General features: G+C 37.2%; 1 pseudogene; it reads left to right on the top strand.

Annotated features, from left to right (window-relative positions):
* The window catches only part of LOC140512244 (microfibrillar-associated protein 1-like), an 83,890-nt pseudogene extending 78,739 nt beyond the window's left edge, over positions 1-5,151 (top strand).
* The last annotated feature ends 20,089 nt before the right edge of the window (positions 5,152-25,240 follow it).

Raw genomic sequence — 25,240 nt, 5'->3', positions numbered from 1 at the left:
TCTATCTATCTATCTATCTATCTATCTATCTATATCTATCTGTCTGTCTATCTATCTATCTATCTATCTATCTATCTATCTATCTATCTATCTATCTATCTATCTATCTATCTATTTGTCTGCCTGTCTATCTATCTATCTATCTATCTATCTATCTATCTATCTATCTATCTATCTATCTATCTATCATTTAGCTAGCTTGCTTTGTTCAGTGCATGACCCCCTAAGACAGACTGTTCTACTTTTGAAGAATAAAAGTTGTTAGGAGTCCTGCCTGGCAGCTCTGGAGACATGGATTAGTCACTTGCTTCAGAAATCTTTAGCATCCCTGTAAGAAAGGAAATGTTCATGGTGTATCATTTTATCCTATTCAAATCTACTTGAATATTTTTTTTCAAAAAATAAATCAATATGCAATCAGTGTTTTGTACGTAAAAGGCACTCAATAAATATTTTTGAGCTATTAATAAACAAGCACTTCAATTTGATGGAAATACTAAATAATCACTCTTTATTAATAATATGAATTTGGTTTTGCTTGAGTTGGATTAAAAACTAAAACCTAAGTAAGTGAGCTGGACCAGAAAGCAAGACTGAGAGCAAATGATTTAGACATTACCCAAAGTGACAGTACCTCCAAGGCATATATGACTTTACCACAGAGAGTTAGTGTTTACAGCAGAGCTGGGCATGCTCACCAGTCATTTTCTCTCTTCTCCTTCCAAATGATGTAGAAAGGTTTGACTTAATATATCATGTGGCTACCAGCTGGATACTTAGTTATAACACTGACAGGATAATCTGCAAACCCCAGATTTTGTTGGGAGTGCGGGTTTTTAAGCAACTCACATTAACTCACATGGATCTGAACTGGGATCTAGCAAGGCTTCTTTTCATAGACCTGGAAGCATCTTCTGCAGTGGCTAGATATGGTCTTGTGCTCTCACTTTCTCCTCTTTCTGAATTAGGACCCTGGACACTGGGAAGAAGACCAGAGGGGACAGCCTGAAATATCATGCCTAGTACTTTTTTTCTTCTCTTTTCTTTTCTATTATGAACTTAATAATGACTAAATAAAATGAATGTTTCCACATACCATGTGTAGCTGAAGGACGGTATTGTACATAAAACAGTCTTTCATGAATATTTTTTTTCTTTTTATGTATAATAAATTCTCCATGTAACTTCCAAAGCTGTCTTTCATATCTCTGGTTCCTTCTGGCCTTTGTTTTCTTCTGCTCGCTCTCTCTTTTTTTTTTTTATTCGTAGGTTATCTTGTACTAATAATTGCAGAAAAATTGGTCATTTTTCCTAGAGCTACAAGATTCCTTCCCTATATCACAAAAGAGCACTTGGCCTCCATAGCATAATGATAATAGTAACCATAATAATATGGAAAGAGATATGTGTTTTCATTGGTGGGGAACTTTCAGATTGACAAAACTCCTTTGCTGGCATAGGCTACGATTTAGAGTTTTTGAGATTTGTCCAAGGTATTGAGAGGTTGAGTGACTTGATAATAGTCAGTTTGCATCAGACAAGGGACTTAAACCCAGTTCATCCTGGTTCCCAGGTCATCTGCTGAAACATGCTTCCTCCCAAAATAATAATGGTGGTAATAGTAAAAACTGAAGAAAAAATAACAAAAATAATAGTAGTAGATAAACAGAGGAAAACCCTGGGGGGAGACTGGATTTGGAGTCTGGGGTCTTGGGTTCAAATTCTGGTTCAATTTGTTTGAAAGGCCAGGTTGCTTTCCCTTTCTTCGTTTCAGTTTCATCTTTGGTAGAATAAGTCACTTCTACTTCTAACACTATGCCCCTATATCAAGCATTTTAGAAATCTTAAAAGCAGTATATAAATCTTTTTTAGAAAAAAACTTTATTATTTACAAAATTCCTAAGATACATTCACTCACTTCAAGTGTGATAAGTAGAAAACTTAGACCCAGGGTGGTCAAGTCATTCACCAAAGTCCATACAGGTTCAAAGCAGCAGAACTGAGATTCCAGACCTAGGCAGTGACATGTAACAGAAAGATTGCTGAGTTTGGAGTCAGATGACCTGAATTCATATCCCTCCTATTTCACTTACTAGATGTGTCCCTTGGGCAAATCAGTAGGATTCTCTGTACGTCAGTTTCCTCATCTTTAAAATAAGGAAGTTTCACTGAATGAGCTCTAATAGCTCTTAAAATTTTCTGTGATCCCAAGATCCTATGTTAACTATGTAGTCTAAACCCAAGGGCCTTTCTCCTGTGCCATGTGTCATTTGGTCACACATTCCTCTGTGCTCCCACTATCATTTGGCATTAAGCATTCCGATAGGGGCATAAATAGTCTTCATTATGGACACAGTATCACAGTTCTCAGCATGTTAAGGGTCCCAGTCCTGTCTCCACATGAGTATGATCAAGTCCTTCCAGAAAGATAACCATCTGGTCTTAAAAAAAATAATACCCTTGAGAGAAATGATGCTTGTGTTTAACATCAAAAAAGTAATTCAGAGATAGATGGAGACATCTTTCTTTATGTGGGGGAAGTGTTCTCTCCTTCCAAGGGTTTTGAAATGTAAGAGAAACATGAAGAACAAATCTTCCCTACTGTGAAACTCTGTAAACCAGCAGGGTAAAGTGATTCCAGTGATTCCACAAATTGTGGCCTGCTCCTTCTTCCCACATCACCACCCCAGGAGGGAATGATTACCATGTTGGCTTGATTGTTTGTTTTACTTCGCAGATTAACTGTTCAAGTAAAAATTCAAGTCCCCAGCAAAAATTCATGTACGTATGTATGCATGTATGTATGTACGCATATATATACATATGTACATTGTGTATATGCATGCATATATTTGTATATGTATGTGTTTGTATGTGAGTACATGTGTAAATATGTATATATGCATGTGTTTATATATAAATAGATGTATATACACATGCACACCTGTGTTTGCATGTGAATATGCATGTATATATGCATATGCATGTATGTGTGTATGTGTGCACACATGCATGCTCATATAAGTATATATGCATATATACACATGCATGTGTGTCTAGGTATGTGTCTGTTTAGGTATATACACATATACATGTGTAGTGCATATATGTGTACATGTGTGTATACATATATGAACCCATATTAAAATAATACTCACATGTTGCTTATTCAGATGGACAAGAATGAGGATCTTTCCTGTAGGATTAAAATATAGCTGACTAGAGTCACATGAACAAACAAATGCTCACCTAGGCATGGCCTGCCTCCCTGGGAGGTTGCTAAGTCATCCACCATCTCATAACGCCACAATCTACCAATGAGGCATACTTCTGAGTGCTTCTGGTGCCTATTTGCTGGTGGGCTCCTTACTACCTCTAGAAGAAAGAAGGAGGGACAGTTTACATTGTCAGTGTTGACGGTTCTGTGTTTCTGTTTCTGGGTTGCTGCAGACAATGTTGCTATTACCATCATGTTGGTCCTCAGAGCACTCTTAAAAGAACATTACCTTCCATCCCCACCCTACCCCCCACTCATTCATTCCACAGCCAGGGCCATCCTGGTTAACTGTGAGAAAGGGGAGATTTTTGTAGATTGAAGTATACTGTTTTCATTTTCTTTGTTTTTTTCCCCCACTGGGTATTTTTTTCTTTTTCTTTCACAATATGACTAATGCAGAAATGTGTTACATAATTGCAAATGTTTAACCTATTATTATACCGTTTGCTGTCTTTGAGAGGGAAATTTGAAAGTCAAAAATCTTATAAAATTGAATGTTGAAAATAATCTTTACATGGAATTGGAAGAGAGAGAGAGAGAGAGAGAGAGAGAGAGAGAGAGAGAGAGAGAGAGAGAGAGAGAACAAAAGAGAGAAAGAGAGAGAGTGAAAGAGAGATATTTCAGTGGAGAAAGTGAAGGTGAAATGTTATGTGTCCTAGAAGATGGGTGTATCTAGTCTTCCAGTGAGGACATCAAGATAACTGAAGAGTAAGAAGCAGAGCTGGAGGAACATAGAAATCACTTAGTGATCCCAAGCTTCTGTGCTTGCAGAACTGCATCAGTGAAGATGCTGAAGACAGGTTGGCCAGGCATCAGAAAATAGTAGAGCCTGATGTATTGGGAGAAAATGATTCTGGAGTAGAAGGAGATATTAGGTGCATGGAGCAAGAGGATATTAGTGAAGAAGAGGGAAAAGAAAGTGAGGATGAGATTGAGTGGTGGTGGTGGTATAATGTATCAGCTAGCACATGAGAGGGAAAGTAAGGAGCTGTAAGTCCTGAAAGTGGAAGATGAAGGGAAATTTGGTGAAGAACCAGAGTCGGAGTATGAAGAGTAGACAGAGAGGGAAGATAAAATGGAATCCCCACTGACAGCCAGTCTTCATTTGACATTTCAAGATCATTTGGTGGAAGCCCTGAAACAGAAGAAATTGAAACAAGAGGCAAAATATCTGGCTGAAAAGAAGCTCAAGTATATACACAAGTTTGTGGAAGAAGAGTCAAAGAAGGAACTAGAAAAAAAAATAGAGGTCCCTTGGCTGTCCTAGATGCACTCAACAAAGATGATGAGAATGACAGGAAGTCATGAGGCGTGGAAAGGTCTGGAGCTGCAAAGCTCTGAGGGGGACAGAGAGGATGAGGGAGAAAAATAAAAACATAAAATCTTATGGAAGTGAATGGTGAAAACTAAAAATGAATTAATTATCATAAAAAATAAAAGATTCAACTGGGAGGGAAAGGATTGAGAAGGAGAAAACATAGACTGAACCATGTGAAATGACAGAGGATGAAAGAGAAGCCAAATTTTGAACAAATATTAAAATGATTACCAATAAAGTTGTTAAATGCAAATACAAGCTCTTTTAGAGCTACTGTCACTGGGGAGTTTTTCTCATGAATGAAGATGAAGAGATTTCAGCACTCCCATCCTGGAGAATCATTTCAATAAGATGATTCTTTTCGAAGTTATGCAAGTTAAGAACTTTGAATGGTCTGGCAGAAGCAAATACACCTACTTTGTGGATCAAGACAGAACTTCCTTTGCTCCAGCTTGGGGTCAAGAGAATATCCAAATTACCATTTCTTCAAGCAAAAAGCAGCTGCAGTACAGGTGTATTTAAGAGGCCATCTTGCCAAGAGAAGGAAACTACTTAGTATTCAACTGTCTACTTCTCTAATTACGGACACGTGGGAAATTTTTTTGGGGGTTTTATCAACCCCCGCCCTAAGATTGCTCATGGAGAACCTCTGGTATTTTTTGAGCCTATCACTTCTCTCTCCATCTCTCTGTCTCTGTCTCTGTCTCTGTCTCTCTGTCTCTCTCTGTCTCTCTCTCTCTCCCTCTTTCTCCATCTCTCTCTGTCTCTCCCTCTCTCCGTCTCTCTGTCTCTCCCTGTCTCTCTGTCTCTCTCTGTCTCTGTCTGTCTGTCTGTCTCTCTCTTTCTCTCTCTCTCTCTCTCTCTCTCTCTCTCTCTCTCTCTCTCTCTCTCTCTCTTCAGCTAGGTAGCACAGTGGGTAGGGTACTGGGGCTGCAGTTAGAAGGACATATCTTTCTGACTTTAGATCTGTCCTCAGACACTTACTAGATATGTGCAAGTCACTTAAGGTAAGCCACTTGATTTTGCTTGCCTCAGTTTCGTCATCTGTAAAATGAGCTGGAGAAGAAAATGTCAAACCACTCCAGCATCTCTGCCAAAAAAAAGCAAAACAAAACCCAAATAGGGTTGCAAAGAATTACACAGGACTGAAATGACCAAACAACAAAATAAAAATACTTTTTTTAATGATATCTAAGGAACCCTGAAACAAGGAACTATAACAAGACTTCTTAATGTTGAAAAGCAATATCCAGGTATACTAAATCTGGGCTTGGTGACTGGATCCTACACTTGGTTTCATCACTTCTCATAAAAACTCTGGTTTGTAAGTTTCAAGTTGGGACCACAGGTTACAAAGAAGTAATACAATTATCTCCTTCAAATTAGGAGACATGTCTTAGAGAATGTAAGCTGATTAAAAATCTTTTTTTTTTTTTTTCCCACCCAAACATACCTGCAGAGATGAGAATTCTTGACTTGAAAAATGACAGGCCCTTTGGAAAAGCTCACGCCCCTCAAACCTTAGGAAATGTAATGTCAATCTTAAAAACTTGGTAAGTTTCATTCATTCAAATGATTAATATAGATTTTCACATGGTAGCCATGGTGCAGTTTTCTTATTTGAAATGAATGAAATGGATTTACTGAGAGGCGGTACATTGCACATAACCTTACCTCTTTAAAAATAGTACTTATAGAAATACTTTTTAATAAGTGCCATCGATTTAGAGATGAAAGCTACCTTAGAAATTCGTCCAATTCCCTCATTTTTTAGAGAAAAAAACTGAGACCCAGGGAGATCGTATGACTTGCCTATAATCTCATTGGTAGCAAGTAATAAAAGCTAGATTTAAGCTCAGGTTTTCTGGCTCTATTATCTGCATTCTTTTTACTACATCAATGCAGTTTCCTTTCAATTTTAGTTTCCTCAAGGAATTCAGATATGAATGGGGAAGACAACATACATAAGGGAGTATTGGCCATGGAGAAGTATTTTGATCAAGACACTTATAGAGATGGTGATTGGGTTTTCAGGGGAACAAATTACCACATTCCATTCAACCAGGAATGATAACAGAGATAATTTGATTGTGTTTTATGATTCTAGAACTGGAGGAGTTAGGTATGAATGAAAGAAAATGGTGTTACTAAAACCTTTCACATTCTGCATTACTAATGAAAATCAAGGTCAAGTAAACTTTTACCGTTCTGCTTTATAGGTTTCTGACCTACATGAGAATTTCTTAAGACACCTAACAGTTAAGTTTTATAGTGTTAGGATCTCCATGCCAAGATCACCTCTCTCCTTTAATCCCTTTCTTTTTACTCTTAGGAGACATCGTGTTTTCCAGAGCTAATGCCCAGCAAGCAAGCTGTGCCTTGAGCTTAGCATAACAATAATCCTTTGCACTCACCCTCTTGATTAACTGTGCTACAACTAAATTAAAGAATTGGCTCAAATGAGCCCCAGCTGGTACCTGAGCTTGGCAAGCACCTGAAAGAACTATGTTCTAGTCATGAAACCCTGCTATGAATAGACTTTTTGTCACTAGGCATATATATGTCATTGTTGATGTTACACCTCACTGTCTGCTCACAAATATATGTATCAAGGATTAGCCTCACTGCCTGGGGATCCCCTTTGAGGGGAGCCCAGCATGTGTGCCTAGTTTTCCTCTTCCAATGCAATAAAGAAGACTTTTTGCCTATTACCTCTGTGAGGTCTTTGGTTTTTATTTTATTTTTTGGAGTTAACACTTGGTGTACAACATATGTGAGTTTTTTCAGAGTTTAACAGTTGGTACGTAACCTCTGTGGTGATTTGGTCATTTACTTTAAGGGTTGACATTAGGTGTATGGCCCTTCTCAAAATCTCCACCACTTATACATGGTTCCCCAAGAGAAGCTATCCCTTATTTGAGGCACTCTGTAGGTTAATATCAACTCAAAATCTTTTATAAGCTCCTATTAATGCGTTTGCTTTTACTAGTAAGTCAGAGGGCACATTGTTTTAAAACAAAATATCTGTAATATAAAATGATAGCAAATGTAACAAGAAAAGATTTTAGGAGTGTACAAATGAACAAAACAAAAAGTATTTATTGTTTATTATGTGCTACATCATGTACATAAGATACAAACGTAAAAGCTAATATAGCTCCTGACCTAAAGGAACTTACATAAGATGGGGAGCTATGGGGGATTGGAGGGAAGTCAATCAGCAAAAGAGATCAGGCAGTGAGTAAAGCTAAGAAAGAGATAGCCAAAGACAGGGAGTTAACTGAAGTATTCGATTTGGGCTTTCCAGAAAGAGTCATCTAGGAAAATCAGTCACCAATGAATAAATGAAATATATAGTTTCCACAGGTTCACATCAGAGGAGTGAGGGAAGAGAACAGATACAGAGAACATATTACCAGGAAATAAGCAAAGCACAAAGGTACTAGCAACATACGTGGTGCATTCATGGAAGGCATACCAATAGAGGAGGGGCAACTAGGTGGTGCAGTGGATAGAGCACGAATGCAGGAGTCAGGAGGGCCTGAATTCAAATCTCACCTCAGTCACTTGACACTCACTAGCTGTATGACCTTGGGCAAGTCACTTAACCCCAATTGCCTCATCCTGGGTCATCTCCAGTCATCCTGATGAATACCTGGTCACTGGATTCAGATATATATGGAGGAGAAGTGAGGCTGGTGACCTGCACAGCCCTCCCTCACTCAAAACAAAGTTAAGTGCAAGTCATGTCACTATTTGGTCTTCTTCAGCAACGAAAGCCAAACATACACACACACACACACACACACACACACACACACACACACACACACACACACACACACACACACACACACACACCCCAACAGAGGAAACGGTTGACCAGTGTAATTCATGCTTCTGACATTTTAGGCCTGACAATACCTTTTGATATAATCACATCATTCTTTCCTACTTTCTGTGTATGACACTTCTCTGAATTCCACTAGGCTTCAGCCATTCAGGATTTGCTGCTGCTTATGTCTGTTACCATCTAATATGGTCAAAAGATAGAAAGTTGATCCCTAGTAAAGATGGACTTGGTTCTTTTAGCAAATAACTGCAAAAACCATAAGCCAACACACTTAGCTAAGGCCAGCTAAGCAAAAGTCAAGCAGTGTCTCCAGGCTAAAATAAATTCAATTCTTTTGACTTCATGTGTCTGCTCTCTATTTGAAGTACATTATCTTCTCCTCCAAAACTCCTTTTACTAAGTTCTATATTTGTGTTAAAGATATTATAGCCCTTCTAGTCAACCAAGTAGGCAATCACAGAGTTAGCTTCAATTATTCACTCTTCCTCATCCACTCCCATATCCAGTAAATTGATTATCCTTGTCAATTTTATCTCCATAATACCTTTCCTATCTGCCACTTTTCCTTTACTTACACAGGCACCACACTAGTTCAAGTCCTCATCATTTCTCTCATTGATTATTGGAATAACTTCCAAATTATGACAATTTATAGAGCAGCAGATCTGGAGTAAGGAAGACCTCAACTCAAATATAAATTCATATACTTAGTAGCTTTGTGATACTGGGCAAGTCCTTTAAGTGGTCTGCACCTCAATTCGCCCATCTGTAAGATGGGAAAAATAATAGCATCTACTTCCCAGGGTTGTGAAGATGAAATAACATATTTGTAAAGTTATTTGCAAAACTTAAGTGTTTTGTAAATGCTATTATTATTTATAAATGCTATTCTTAATTGATTTCCCTATCCCTAATTTCTCCCCTTCCCAGTCTCCACACAGAACATAAAGGGATATTCAGCACTTTTGATGGTCACTTTCCCATCCCCCTACTTAAGAAGCTTAAATGACTCCTAGACTGAAATGCAAATTCCTCTACTTGATATTTCAATCCCTTGACTACATGGCTTTAGCCTATTTTTCTTGGCCCAAGTAGCAAACATGTTTTCCTTCAAACATACAATTTCATCTCCAATCTTTTGACTTTTGCATAGGTGACAGTATTCCCATTTTAGCAATTCACTCCCTTTTTATCTTGACATTTTAGAATATTTAACTTCTTTCAAATACCATCACAAGTGTCTACTCCTGTAAAAAGCCCAAGACTTCTAAGCTACTATCACAAAATTACCCTGAATTTTCATTACACTTATTTTCTATCTATTGATATGTCTACTTGTTATTCCCCTAATAGAAAATTGAGGCTTCTGGATGGCAAGGACTATCTTGTTTTGGTTTTTGTACCCTGGTGATATAGCACAGTGGCAGAAAGATCGTAGACCATAATAAGTACCTGGTGATTGATGGTTAGAGGAAGTGATAACTGAGCTAGGCTTTGAAGGAAGAGAAAGATTTTCACAGGCAGAGAAGAGAACGGAACAGTATCTAGTCATGGGAGATGGCCAACTTAAATTCATAAAAGTGAGAGTGGACAGGAGAAGATATGAATGCATACAGTATTCTACTTTGGTTAGAATATAGAATAAATGAAGGGAATAATGTGAAATACATCTAGAAAGATAACAATGGACATTCCATGACAGGCTAAGGAATCTTTATTTCATCCTATAGAAGGCAAGGAGTCATTGGAAGTTCTTTACTCATCTTGGTCAGACCTGTAGTTTTGGTAAATTATTTGAGTAGTTATACGAAGAACCAATTGGAACTAGGAAAAACTAGAGACACCTCAAAGACTAGCATTCCATATTTGCCGTAGCTTTTTGTAAAGGTGAAAAGGACCTGAATTAGAATTATGGCAATAAAAAAAGGGGTAGTGGATGCAAGGGATATTGTGGAACACAAGTCAACTTTGATATCGGATTGAAAGTGGGAGGTGATACAGAAAGAAGTGAAAAATGACCCCTAGGTTTCAAACTTAGATGATTGACAGAAATAATGGTGATACTATTACCATGATTAAATTTATACTGAGGTATGAAAAGTCTTTCTTCAGAATAGTTTTTGATAACTGAGGCAGGCAAGCTTCACTGGATACCTGAGAGAGGTAGAAGGAGAGTATGGCATAGAAAAGGAATGCTATAAATATAGATCTCCAATGTTGCCAAAGACATACTTCATCTTCTTCATAGTTTTCTCTGGGGGTTGCGTGTTACAGGGTTAGGAGGGACCATCAAAAATATTTTGAACTTCAGATGAAGAAATTAAAGTTATCTATAGTCATATGAAAAAATGCTCTAAATCACTATTGAATAGAGAAATACAAATTAAAACAACTCTGAGGTATCACCTCATACCTATCAGTTTGGATAACATGACAAAACATAAAAATGATGAACGTGGGAGAAGATGTGGGAAAATTGGGACACTAAAGTATTGCTTGGAGGAGTTGTGAACTGATCCAACCATTCTGGAGAGCAATTTGGAGCTATGTTCAAAGGACTCTGAAACTGTGTATACTCTTTGACACAGAAATACCACTTCTAGGACTATATCCCAAAGAAATCATAAAAATGAGTAATGGAATATTATTGTTCCATAAGAATTGATAAGCAGGTGGACTTCAGAAAAATATGGAAAGACAATATGAACTGATGCTGAGTGAAGTGAGCAGAACCAGAAGAAGAACATTATACATACTAACAGTCACATTGTATGATAACCAACTTTGATAGATTTAACCTCTTCTCCACAATACAACGATCTAAGACAACTCCAAATGACTCATGATAGAAAATGCCATCCACATCCAAAGAACTGTTGAATCTGAATCCAGATCAAAGTATACTATTTTCCATCTCTCTCCCTCCATCTCTCTCTCTCTCTCTCTCTCTCTCTCTCTCTCTCTCTCTCTCTCTCTCTCTCTCTCTCTCCCTCCTTCTACTTTCTTGTGTTTTTTTCTTTTGCTTCTAACTCTTCTTTACAATATGTGTAATGTGAAAATATGTTCAATATGATTGTCTATGCATAGCCTATATTAGATTACACACAATCTGGGGGAGGGAGAAAAAGTAGGGGGAGAAAATTCAGAACACAAAATTTTATAGAAGTGAATGTTGAAAACTAAAAAATAATTTTTTGAAAGTATTTAGAATTAGGAGACCTGAGTCTGGATCCTCTCTCTACCACTCACCTATTTGATCTTGGATATGTTAATTCTCTTTTTCTAGGCCTCAGTGTCCTCATCTGTAAACTATGGGGATTAGACTAAATCTATAAGGCCCTTCCTAACTTCAATCTTATATCATATTGTCTCATCTGCTATTCTGTGCCTACTTCTTTAATTTCCCACAAATGCTATAAAAAAAATCTGGGATTTGGGGTGGGGCACTTTTTTTTTATGGAATCTGCTGAGGAAGAATGGCTATCAGTGGAAAGTTCACAAAATAAATTATTGATAATGAAGGGCATTTTGTTTATTTTTAGAATGGGCATAACTCTTTATGAAAGCAAACATTCCATTCCATTACCATAATTCATCCAACTATTCTCCAATTTATGGGTAACTTCTTAGTTTCCAGTTTTTAGTGGCCACAGTGTGCCAGGCCTAGAGGCCTGAGGGCTACCCGAGTCTTACCTTACCTCTATCGGAGGTCTTCGGCTGGCCAAACCGGATGCTCATATGAGAGAAAGGACGTTCCAGAGTCGAACAAGGGTTGAGCTTTATTTCAGGGTCTAGTTACAAGTGCAGGGGAATTCTTCCTTAGGAGGGAGAGAGAAAGATCTCCCAAGGAGGCAAAGATCTTACAATAAGAGATTGGAAGTAGAAGTATAAGTGGGGAGAGAGGGGGAGGGGAGAGAAGAAAGAGGAAATGCGGAGCCTTCTGTCCACACACGTGGCCCCTCCGCCCAAGAGAGCTTTCAGGCTTTCCTGATCCTACTTAAGCTCTCCAGCTGTATAGTTTGCATCTGAATACCGTGCTGTTAGATAACAATAGTGTGCCCAGATCCGGGACAATCTCGAGGGCGGGGAGAGCTCTCTCCCATCACGTTTCTCACGGGAAGAGGCGGAAATACACGAGATAGCTCGGTTCACCTCGATTCCCAGTCGTTTCCTGGGAGGCCTCGTGAGAACTCTAAGATTTAGAAGTTCCCACCTTTACCCGCCCGAGACTGTCCACATGGAATTGAGCTTCCATCCCCAGCAACAGTGAATGGCTACAAATTTATCTGTGCATATATTGTGCGTATTTGTGAATAAATTTATTTGTGTCCTTTAGCTCTTTCCTTCTACAAAGACTCTGAGGTAAGTACTTCCCCAAGCCCAGCTCCCTCCACTTTTCAGTTTTCTTTGATGTGTTGTATTCCCTGTTAAAATGTATTCTCCTTGAGGACAGTGACTGTTTTGCTTTTTACTCATATTTGTATTCGCAGTGTTTAGCAGAGTACCTGGCACATAATAAGTGTTAACAAATGCTTGCTGATTGACTGATCTAACTTCATTTACCCAACAGTGAATCTCTCCATCTTCATTTTTTGAGCAACCTACAAATAGAATAGCTTTTAAAATAAACACTTTCCCAGTATGTATTATTATCTCGATTTTATTAATGCAAAACTTGAGGTTCAGTAAATCCAAAGAATCATAGTTATAGAACTGAAAGGGACAATGAAAGCCACTTAGACCAATCCCCTCATTTTACCAATGACAAAGAGAGATCAAGAGAAATCAAATGACTAACCCAGGGTCACATAGGTAGTAAATGGCAGAGTTAAAATCCAAACTCAGATGTTATGATTTCAAGATCATCATTCTTTCTGATGTATCACATTGCCTCCACAAGGGGAAATGAGTGGCTCAGGATCACATAACCAGCATCAGTACAATAGAAAATGTATTGAAACACAGAAGAGAGGTCAGGGGGGATATGGGAATCAGCTACATGACATATCGGTCAAGCTGTGTAAGTGAATGACACTGTGAAAAAAGTCAAAGAACAGAAAGAAGAAATAAGGGACAAGGACAGAACCATGATGAATGCTGACATTAAACTGTTTAGAATAGAAAGTTATTGGTAATCTTTAAGAAGGTAGATTCAGAGGTTAATGGACATATAAGATCAGATAGTAAGGAACTGAGATTCCAGTTAAGTAAAATATCAAAATTCAAGTTCTTGGAAGGGGTAGAATTAAAGAACGTAATGATGTCTAATGCATGACCATGGCAGTGCATGACTGCACACAATCAGGTGGTGAAAGGAGTGTTGAATATCAGGAACTGGCTTAATTAATGAGTCCTTTAGTTTTCAGATCTTTGCTACCATAAAAATAGATGCAATGAAAATTTTGTGTTTATGGGTTCTTCTATTTCCTTGATGTCTTTGGGGCATAGATCTTGAAATGATATCTTTGGGTAAAAGAGTATGAATATGTAGTAACTTTTAAATATAATTCAAAATAGCTTTCCAGAGTGCTTTCCCACACCAATTCATAGTTCTACTAATAATACAATCTTATGGCTATTTTCCTAGAACCTCTGCAATATCTTGTGCTTTGTCTTTATTCTCAACTTTGCCAATCCAATGGGTATGAGAAGAAATTTAAGACTTGCTTTAATTTGCATTTATATGATTATTAGTAATTTGGGGAATATTTTCATATGGATATAGAAGGCTTATATAATTTTTCTTCATATCTTTTTTAAATCAAGATTTATTTTAATATCTGAATATACTGAATTAACTAAAATCAACCCCACTCCTTACAAGTAACAGATCTTGTACTATATTAAATTGTCAATGTTTTATAACTAATCTCTAGTAGTCCCTGTGTCAGAAACAATAAACATACAATCAAAAAGTAATGGCTGTCATGATAAAAAAAAAAAGGGCCAAAACATTGTCTTTCATGAAATTATCAAGGAAAACTGCCCTGATATTCTAGAACCAGAGGGCAAAATAAATATTGAAAGAGTCCACCAATCACCTCCTGAAAGAGACCCGAAAAGAGAAACTCTTAGGAATACTGGGGCCAAATTTCAGAGTTCCCAGGTCAAGGAGAAAATATTGCAAGCAGCTGGAAAGAAACAATTTGAGTATTGTGGAAATACAATCAGGATAACACAAGATCTGGCAGCTTCTACATTAAGGAATCGAAGGGTTTGGAATAGGATATTCCAGAAGTCAAAGGAACTAGTGTTAAAACCAAGAATCACTTACCCAGTAAAACTGAGCATGATACTTCAAGGGAAAAAAAATGATCATTCAATGATATAGAGGAGTTTCAAGCATTCTTGATGAAAAGACCAGAAATGAAGAGAAAATTTGAGTTTCAAACACAAGAATCAAGAGAAGCATGAAAAGGTAAACGGGAAATAGAAATCATAGGGGACTTACCAAAGTTGAACTGTTTACATTCCTACATGGAAAGAAAATATTTGTAACTCTTGATACTTTTCTTAGTATTAGGGTAGTTAGAGGGATTATATGGATAAAGACAGAGGGTACAAGGTGAGTTGAATATGAAGGGATTATATCCAAAAAAATTAAGGGATGAGAGAGGAATATATTGGAAGAAGAAGAAAGGGAGAAATAGAATGGGGCAAATTATCACTCATAAAAGAGATAAAAGAAGTGTTTTTCAATGGAGGAGAAAAGGGAGGAGGTGAGAGGGGAAAAGTGAAGCTTACTCTCTTCATATGCAGCATAAGGAGGGAATAACATGTTTACGAAGTTTGGCATGAAAACCTATCTTAAATTACAGGAAAGTAGGGGAGAAGGGGACAAGTGGGATGGGGGGATGATAGAAGGGAGGGCAAATAGGGGAAGGGAGTAACTAGAAGTAAACACTTTTGGGAAGGGACAAGGTTAAATGAGAGAATAGAATAAAGGGGGGACAGGGTAGGATGGAGGAAAATATAGTTAGTCTTACACAATATGTCTATTACGGAAGTCTTTTGCAAAACAACACATATATAGCCTGTATTGAGTTACTTACCTTCTCAGTGGGGATGGGTGAGGAGGGAGGAAGGGAGAGAAGTTGGAATTCAAAGTATTAGAAACTAATGTTGAGAATTATTATTGCATATAACTGGGAAATAAGAAATATAGGTAATGGGATATAGAAATCTATTTTTCCCTACAAAAAAAGAGAGAAGATGGGGATAAAGGAAGAGTGGAGTGTGATAGAAGGGAGGGCACATTGAGGGAAGGAGTAATCAGAATGCAAGGTATCATGGGGTGGGGGGAGGGGAGAGATGGGAAGAAAAATTGAAACTCAAAATTTTGTGGAAATGAATGTCATAATCTAAAAATAAACAAATAAAACAAAAAGTAATGACTAACACCTAACAAAATGCTAATCACCAATAAAGTGAAACAAAAATGTTTTCAGGGTTCACAAATGTTTTAAGAGCAACATAAGTGATTCAAATGGAGTGCTAGTTTAAAGTTATTGCAACAATAAGCATGGTACATTTTATACTTTATAATTGTTAATAACCTTTACTTTGTAAAGTCATTAACATTTTATCACTAGACAATAAATTAAGGGGCTGCTGATTAAATGACATTTAAATATTAAAACAGAAAATAAAGCAATAATCCTATGAACTGTTTTGTTTTGTCAAAACAAGTCCCTTATAGAATTATCTAAAGCACTTAATTTAAGTGAATCATCCACTTATCTTCCATCAGTTTTTTTTCATTATTTTAAACAGCAGCTTTCCTCCAAAGATATCAGGTTTATAAGCCTGAACCTTTTTTTTTTTTTAAGAATTAAATTTATTTATTTATTTTTAGTTTTCAACATTCATTGCCACAAGATTTTGAGTTCCAGATTTTCTCCCCATCTTCCCTTCCTAATCATATTTTTTTCCTTTTGACATTCTTATCTACTCCTGAGCATTCTGAACTTAAAGACACTATACAATAAAGTTCCCTTCAAAATAAATTAACAGAAGTGATATAGGGATGTTTATGACCTCTTCTAATTTCTCTCTTTTCTATTTTGGTTTATAAACTAGAGTCAATCTGTTATTTGAGGACCTAAAGTAAGTTATATCAAGTCCATTTTCCTAAATATCCAATGTTCATAATAATATTTATTCTTCTTTTAAAGAGCTTATGTGTCCAAAATTCAGGTGTCTATTTAGAAAAAGCATATGGGATTGAAAGTGGAAGGTTTAAAGAAAGTTTTACTCTATTAATCTTCTAAATCTTTTCTCAAGTTACTAGTATTAGGCTGGCATTAATATTGACTTGAAAAGAAAATTCTTACAAAAATTAAAATGAATATGTAGAAAATTTTGGGGGAAAACGAATCAAAGTTTCAGGAAGACAAATTGGAATGCGGCCAGAGAGAAAAACAGGTTGGCCTTTGCCTGGGAAAAAGTGGAACTGATCTGAATCAGTCTGAAGATTTAAGAAGGTAATATGGTCATAATATTGTCATACTAACATGGTGACAAATACCAGACCACCTGCATACTTTATTGATGAATAAATGAGGCTTACAGAGGGTAAGTGATTTATCTTATTTTTCATTAGAGCTTTGATTTGAATATACTCTGACTCCTGAGTCACTGGTCTTTCATTTTTTCATGCTGCTTCCCAGAGGATCTGAATTTGAATGCTGGCCTGTTATTTACTGGTATCCACCTATCTGTCATCCAACTCTTAACTGTGACTCTAAGACTTAATGATAGCTTATGTAGTGGCCTCACCACAGTAAAGGATCTTGGCATATGGATTAAACCAGGTTGAGAGTAACCAACAGTTCTCAAACCTATTGGTGAGTTAGGGGGATGTCTACCCCAAGCATGTGAAGACTTTCCTCAGTGAAATGGGCAATGAGATCAATTTGTTCCAATGGGCCATGAAGGTGACTGAAGCAGGTACTATGGAAAAGTTAGACCTTGATGAGGTATCAAAGATCCTATATCCTCGGTTATCACAATTATCTTGACTTTGGTCCTGCCTGTGGACTTAAATGATAAAGTTTAATTTGCTTTTAAGTAGTGTTTTCATAGAACTATGGTATGATGAACAACATAAATTATAATGTATGTCATCTCAAAAGCCAGAGGATTGTGTGTGTGTGTGTGTGTGTGTGTGTGTCTAAAGAAATGTTAGAAGAATGCAGCCTACTATAACAGGATAAATATTTTTAACTATTTCAGTTGAAGTTAATGAAGGTTTAGAAAGGAACAACACTTCTCATTGAGGAAAACTAAAAGCAGTTGTTAACAAAGCAACAACACACACACAAACAAAAAAGAACTGTATAAAAATAATTGTGTTCCAAGACTCTTTGAAGTTGCTTTACAATGAGAAGATACATACATAATCTTGCTGCAAACATTCCATAAAATCCTGTGGTATGTGTAAGCCATGCAATTCAGTCCAAGTGATGATCTTCATGACAATGCAGCCTTAAAATAATCTTTTAAAACACAGTTGTTTTGCTCATTACCTTTTCCTCTAGAGTAAAATATAGGCTAAAAAGAAAATGCTTCCTAACTAAAAGTTAATATTGTTACAGGAACAAATTGCATAATTTTGGAATAGATTTTGTAAGTATATATATTTTTCAAATTAAATTTGCTTCGTTCCCCCAACCCAGACACAAAATGGCCATAAAGTACTATTATTTAAATGCCTTAATTCTCAATTTCATCTAAATCTAAATAAAGATGACCAAAACAAAAGCTTAAGCACCAGAAGAATATTTCACAGAAATTTTCTTATACAAAATGTCCTTTCACATCTTTGTTTCACTTAAATCAAATTCATCTACAAGTCAAGGAATCACCCATTATATTATTGGTCTTCTGCAAAAAATAAGTTTAAAAGCAAGAACAACAAAGGCAAGGACTTCCTTCTCTGATAAGCAGTTTTCCTTATCTAAAAAATTAGAAAGTTAACCTCATTGATTTCCATAGTACTTTCTTTTCCCAAATCCTATGATCCTAGGTCAATTCTTTCCCCAACTTTCCTTCCCTGTTTCTGTTTCTCCATAGATACTAAATTATAGTCTCCTATTTCAATAACCAGAAATTTCCAGTAAACTGAAACTGACAACCATGTATAGGTTGAGGTTTTCGACAAACAGATATGAGCGTAAAGTTAGGCAGAGAGCCTGAATTCTGCCTAAATATTAGAAATTTACCTAACTGGGAACTCAGAGTGATTATGACTGAACTCATAAATTTTCATCTAAAACAGACTTCCGTAGGGGGGAATTGCATGTGATCATTATGGACCCAAATGGCATAACATCCAATGCAGAGTGGGCTATTTTTTTTTCCCTTAAACATTTCTTGAATAGGGGTAGAACCAAGATGGCAGAGTAGAAGGACAGACCTGTAGAAGCTGTCCGCCATAGTCCATAAAATACCTGTAAAAATGACTCTAAACAAATTCTAGAGCAGTAGAATCCACAAAATGACAGAGTGAAAGAGATTTCCAGTTCAAGACAGTCTGGAAGGTCTACAGGAAAGGTCTATTGCACCAGGTTCAGGGCAGAGCATAGTCCAGCCTTGGCTGTGTGATGTGGCAGGGACAGAACTAGATCAGACTGTAGTGCATGAAAGGTAGCAGCTATGGTTCCCAGATTGCTCAATCCACAAATGCCAAAGACAGCTTCAAAGGTCAGTGAGGAAGCTTTTTCACCTGGGTGAGAAGGGAATGTGGTCTGGCCTCACAGGCAGTAGCAACTGCATTGGCAGCATCCATTTTTGGAGCCTTAGGTCTAAAAACCCTGGGGAAATTGAGCAGCTCATCTGGGTTCCAGCCCTGAGTGGCATTCCTGGAAAGAGGAGGAGTACTGGCTGGTGGAACTGGAGGTGGTTGTGAAGGGGGAACCCTACTGGCAGATCTTAGGCAGAAAAGCTTGTGGTTGCTCCCAGACCAGAGAGCAGGCCAGGAGAGGAGTGAACTCCTCTCCCTTGATTGTGCCACCTTGGAGGATCCGAGAATTTACTCAAAAGTCAAATAACTAACTGGGAAAATGCTCAAAAAAAGTGAAAAAAATAAGATTATAGAAGGCTGCATTCTTGGTGAACCGATATTTCCTTTCATACTTTCAGATGAGGAAGAACAATGTATACCATTAGAGGAAGATAAAAGTCTTCTTCATCAGAAACCTCCAAAATAAATATGCAATGGTCTCAGGCCATGGAAGAGCTCAAAAAGGATTGTGAAAATCAAGTAAGAGAAGTGGAAGAAAAATTGGGAAGAGAAATGAGAGAGATGCAAGAAAAACATGAAAAGCAAATCTGACTCAACCCCACCCCCATTGCTGCAGGAAGAAACTTCTGGGGACTTGTAACCCGGCAATTGCTTCTGCACATGCTACAGTAGTAACTCCTCAAGACTCAGAAAAGAAAGTTCTTGCCCAAAGTCCTTGGCAATGTCAAATGACTCAGCAGCAGAAACTGATATGATTTTTTTGGAGGAAATGACATTAAATAAGATGTATTACCATCTGCTTTGCTGCTGTACCCTAAGGACCCTGGGACCTTTCCATTAGGCTTGCAGCCAAAGCCTTCTATGTGTGTTATTTCTACCATTAGTATGTGAATTCATTGAAGATGAAGATTTTCTTGCTTTTCAATTTATATCCCCAAATCTTAATATTATACTTCTTTGCAGATAGAAAACATTTAATAAATGATTTTTCATTCATTTATTTCCATGTGACACTTTGCTGTTGTTGGGTAATTTCTAGTCTTTGTGACCCCATCTGAGGCTTTCTTAACAAAGATGCTAGAGTGTTTTGCCATTTTCTTCTCCAGCTCATTTTATAGACAAGGATCTGAGACATACACAGTTAAGTGACCTGCTCAAGATTACACAGCTAGTAAGTTTCTGAGTATGGACTTGAACTCTGGAAAGTGAGTCTACCTAATTCCCAGCCCATTGCTGTATCTACTATGCCAACAATGTGCCTCTGGGTTACCCTTAGCAAAGCACTTAACTTCCCAGCTTCTGAGACTATAAATTAAATAGATGTTGCACTGTTAGTGAAAATGCCTTACCTGGAGTTCTATGCAAAAGAAAAAATGGATCCAGTCAGAAAGCTAACCAAAAAAGTCAGTTAACCTGTCTGAGTCTCAGACTACCTCTGTAAAATTAAAGGATTGGATGAGATGGCCACTAAGGTCCATTCTAGTACTAGATGATATGATCTTGTTTTACTATGTAATAATAAGTGACATTTATATGAGATTTCCAGCGTTTTAGATATATTTTCTCTTTTAATTTGATTTTCACAACACCCTTGCAAAAATAGATGCTATTATTATCTCCACTTATAAATAGGGAAACTGAGGTGGAGAAGGGTTAAATAATTTGCCCAGATAAAGACAATGCCAATTATAAAAGAATGGGATTAACAAAGGAGTGTTGGGCCAAAGAAACATGCTGATTGCTCCTAAAGATTTGGGGACACTTTATAACCTTTTTTAACTATGTATATATTATATATATGGTAGTCACAATGTGTCTGTGTTAGCCCCCAAAAGCCACTTTGTCTATTTTATAGAATAGTAAGTGTACTTCACAAATCAGAAGGAAAAATAATGTCAGAGAATGTGTCTAAATTTTGGGACTGAAAATTCAAGTGAAAAAATGATCACCTCATACATGGAAATTAATATTGAACTGGACCTTGAAGGAAATATAGGCTTTAGACCTTTTGAAGTGAGAAAAAACCTTCTAAGAAGGCAGAATCAAGGCAAGGAAGCCAGAAGGAGTGAGGCCCAGGTTCTTGCCTGAGCAAAATAGTATAATAGAGAAAATCTGTCTTTGTTTGATGCCATCTTACTTCCCCCTTTCAGGACTCATCTCCCCAGTCCTCCTTTGAAGAATTCTCTGTAACAGTTACCTCTCCTGTATTTATTTCCTCTCATTTAACTTTAAATTAATCCCTGATAAGCCATCAGCTGACAAAAGTTTAAGGTGTCCATTCTCCTAGTGCTGAAACAGAAAATGGAAACAAGAAGATATAAGTCCAGTATCCCACTTGAGGACTTGCTAACCCTTGTGACCTTAGACAAGATTCACAAAACTCTCCTAAACCTCAATTTCTTCATGTGAGAAATGAGAATAATTCATGTTCTGTTAACCTAACGAGGGTAGTTGTAAGAATAAGATGAGACCCTCACAATATATGTGAAAGCACTTCAAAACTTACAATTCTGTATACAAACATAAAGCATTAAAATTATTTTAATTTAATACAGGACAAGAAGAAAATATTTTAAGACTCAAGGGAGTTAATCACAAAGAGTTTCAGCCATTGAAAAAGGTAGAGGGCCTTCTAGGTATTTAAATTGTACTACACAGATGGTCGTCTATTCTTCTCACTAATAAGGTCCCATCTGTGTGAGGGAGATAGGATTTAGCGTGGAGAAGCTGTTTTGAGGACAAATAAAAGATGTGACTGGATGAATGGTATGAGGACAGGGGAAGCTAAACTGTTGCCAGGTAGAGTGTTTTGGATTTAATCCAATAGGTCAAGGGTGAGGAACTCAGAATCTTCGTTCTGGATCCAACCCAGTCCTCTCATCAGTAAAAGGTAAAAAGAGGAGTGGTGATATGCATAAATTTTAAGCTTCCTTTCAGGTATGTGACTCATTATATAAGAGCACTACTCATACAGTCAGGAAAAATGAAATTCAAATCCAACTTTAAACACCTTTTTTTAGCTTTATGACCCAGAGCAAGTCATTTGACTTCTCTCTGCTTCTATTTTCTCATCTGAAAAATGAGGATAATGATAGTAACTACCTCAATCGGAATCTTGTGGGGAATCAGGGCTTTTTTATATAGTGCCTAGCACATAAAAGGTGCTTAATAAATGCCAATGATGAAATGAGACAAGAGTAACACTTTATAAATTTTAAAGCATTATACAAATGCTTCTAATGATAATAATTATATAATAGTCATAATAACATGTGATTTTATTGTAGCAGGAATACGTGGATGGAAGTGGTTATTTTCAAAGGAATAATAATTACTCCCACTTAGCTGGCCCCCACCTTCCCAACTCTTTCCTTCAACTATTTGTGTAGGGGGAAAGAGGAAAGGGAGACACTTTGCCTTCGTCAACATTTCCAGTCTTCTTGTAGCTCGTGTTGACCATACCTTCAAAGAATAAGATGAGTGAATCTGCCTAAGAGGACAAGCTCAAAGTTGTTGCTCTCCTGATCTTCACCCATCCAATCTCTTTTCCATCATCTAAACCTGCTTACTCAACACTCAGACACTGGTCGAAGGGAAACCCAGATCCACCTTCTGCTCTGCCGATGTTGGGAAGTTTATAATACATAATAATCCATATTTTTCTGCTTTACCTAGCTCAGGTATCCTCAGAAGGGAGGATAGGGGGAAAAATACTCCTTCCTTTTCCTCCTCTCCATTTAAAAAAAGAATAAAAAGCTTTGCTCCTTTCTTTTTGTTTTGTACTAAGAGGATTTTTGTTTCAGCTTTATTGCCACCTTTTACTTAAGATAAACCAGTCAATAACCAGCGAGTCTGGTAAATCAAGCTATCAACTATAATCACAGTGTTATCTGGTTAGTTCTAGCTCTGTCTCCAATGAGATATCATGTCTATCTGTAAATTCCAATTTGAGATATAAACTAGAGCTACAATGCTTAATGGCCAGTTTCTTGTTTTGTTTTCCTCTTCTGTCATCTGTTCTTTGATGTGTAAATAATTACCTTCACTTTCTATTTGCTGTAAAATTCCTTTGTACTATTCTGCCTAGGTAACCTAAACTTAAATAAGATTGCTGTAACTGATGTTCTGGGCTTACTGACTTTTGTATGCAGTGATGCCTATACTTTGAGTGGAATAAACCATTTTTTTTCCTATTTCTGCATCAGTGACTGCATGATTGGTAACATTAGCTACTAACATATCCTCAGAAAATTTTTTGCAACAGTCTTTCGACCTTGTACTACAGCTGCCCTTTTCTCTAATTTCCCTTTGTACTGCAATAAAGTACAGAGAACGATCCTTTATCTTCGCATGAATTAAAGCAGCAATTTTAAATCTAACTTTAAAGAACAGGAAAAAAATAGATTTAACATGTATTCTTTCTCTAGGTAGGGAAAAGTTTAGGAGAGATATGCAAATAAACCATTAGGATTCCTTTTTCTGACAGAGAAAAACTCAGTAACAATCAGATCCTGTTTCTCCCTTTGTCTTAAGTACATCCTATGGGACCACAGTAGATGAAGGCTAATGGCAATTCATCTGTCCCTCATCTAGTCTCTTTCAATTCTTTGAATTGCCATCACTCTCCTCCTCTGCTGGGCTCTTCTGACACTCACTTGAATCTCATGCTCAGTCTCTACTGACCCCTACACTTCCTGCGCATTCTTTGTTTTGCTTGTGATCCACTCTGTGGTAGAGTGGTGCTAGGAAATGCAATAGTTTGCATGAGTTAAGTGCAACAGAAGTTTCATTATCTGGGTTGTATACCAGCTAAATGACTATCAGCAAAGGCATGTCATGCTATAGATGGATTATCACAGGCAATTGGAAAGCACTTCTGAGAGTAATCAGGTTTAGAAAGTATAGTGGTAGAAATATAAATCTGAAATTGTTATCTATGTATCTTACCTATGAGAGGTAATAGAGGAGTGACAAGAAGAAAGTGGCTTTTTAAGGAAGATGTATTGGATAGTACTTTACCAGATGGTTTAGAGGAAGAGAGAGCCTTATTGGAAAATATGAGACTTAATCATTAAGCCTAGAGTAGTATTCTGACATCAAATAGAGTAAGCAGATTTATATAGCTAAAACTACTGAACTTTGGAGAGAGAAAAAAGAGGCTCAAGTATATGTTCTAACACCACTATTTACTAATTGCGTTACCTTGGAGAAGTCCTTTTATCTCTCTGAGGCTCAGTATTCCTTTGGCCATAAACTATCATGTTACAATTGTGTGTGAGGATTGAAATTCTCATACTGATGGGCATTATGGAGCAATGATAGGCAGATGATTGGATTGATTTATATGGTCTCCTGAAGCCTTAGAAACTTTAGACTACTGTACTATTATGCAAGAAGTGATTAACACCTTCTAGCTCCTATGTAGTTGGAGAGTTACAAAGGATAATAGTTTAGTAGCAAGACTTCAAAGGTTCTTCATGGGGTTAAAGAAGGACTTCTTTCTTCTCCTTCTCCTCCTCCTCCCTCTTTCTCCTCCTCCTCCTCCTCTTGAGCATATGACCTGGTTCACTTAATCTTGGTACAATACCTTTCCGACTGTGGCTGATATCACCTCCCATCATTCTGCCTACTGCTAGAGGAACTACTGTTCTATCAAGCCAGTCTTCCCCTCCCCCCCCATCATATCAGAGCACTCCCAGTCTTAGGCTATCTAGCCAGAAGAATCTATCCCCACCTAAACCTGAATAGATTAAATCAATTCATGTCTAGTTTGGAGTTTGACCAGGATAAGAAGATACAATGGAATCTCATCATCAGTAATGCCCTTCTAAAGAAGAGACTGAATTTATAAGGAAGAGGGGATTGAGGGGGAAGAATAATTCTGAGTCTCCAAGAAACTGATTACTAAGATTTTAAATAATTTTTCACATCACTTTGAGAAGTTCTACCTCACTTAAATCCAACAAAGGAGCAAGTCAAGAAATCACCGTCATGATGTCATTGGTCCTCTCCAGGAATGAAGGATGAACAATTATTGAAATGTTGAAG

This window comes from Notamacropus eugenii, chromosome 6 (assembly GCF_028372415.1).
Source record: "Notamacropus eugenii isolate mMacEug1 chromosome 6, mMacEug1.pri_v2, whole genome shotgun sequence".
Lineage (NCBI taxonomy): Eukaryota > Metazoa > Chordata > Mammalia > Diprotodontia > Macropodidae > Notamacropus > Notamacropus eugenii.
This window is presented reverse-complemented; position numbering and strand designations above follow the sequence as displayed.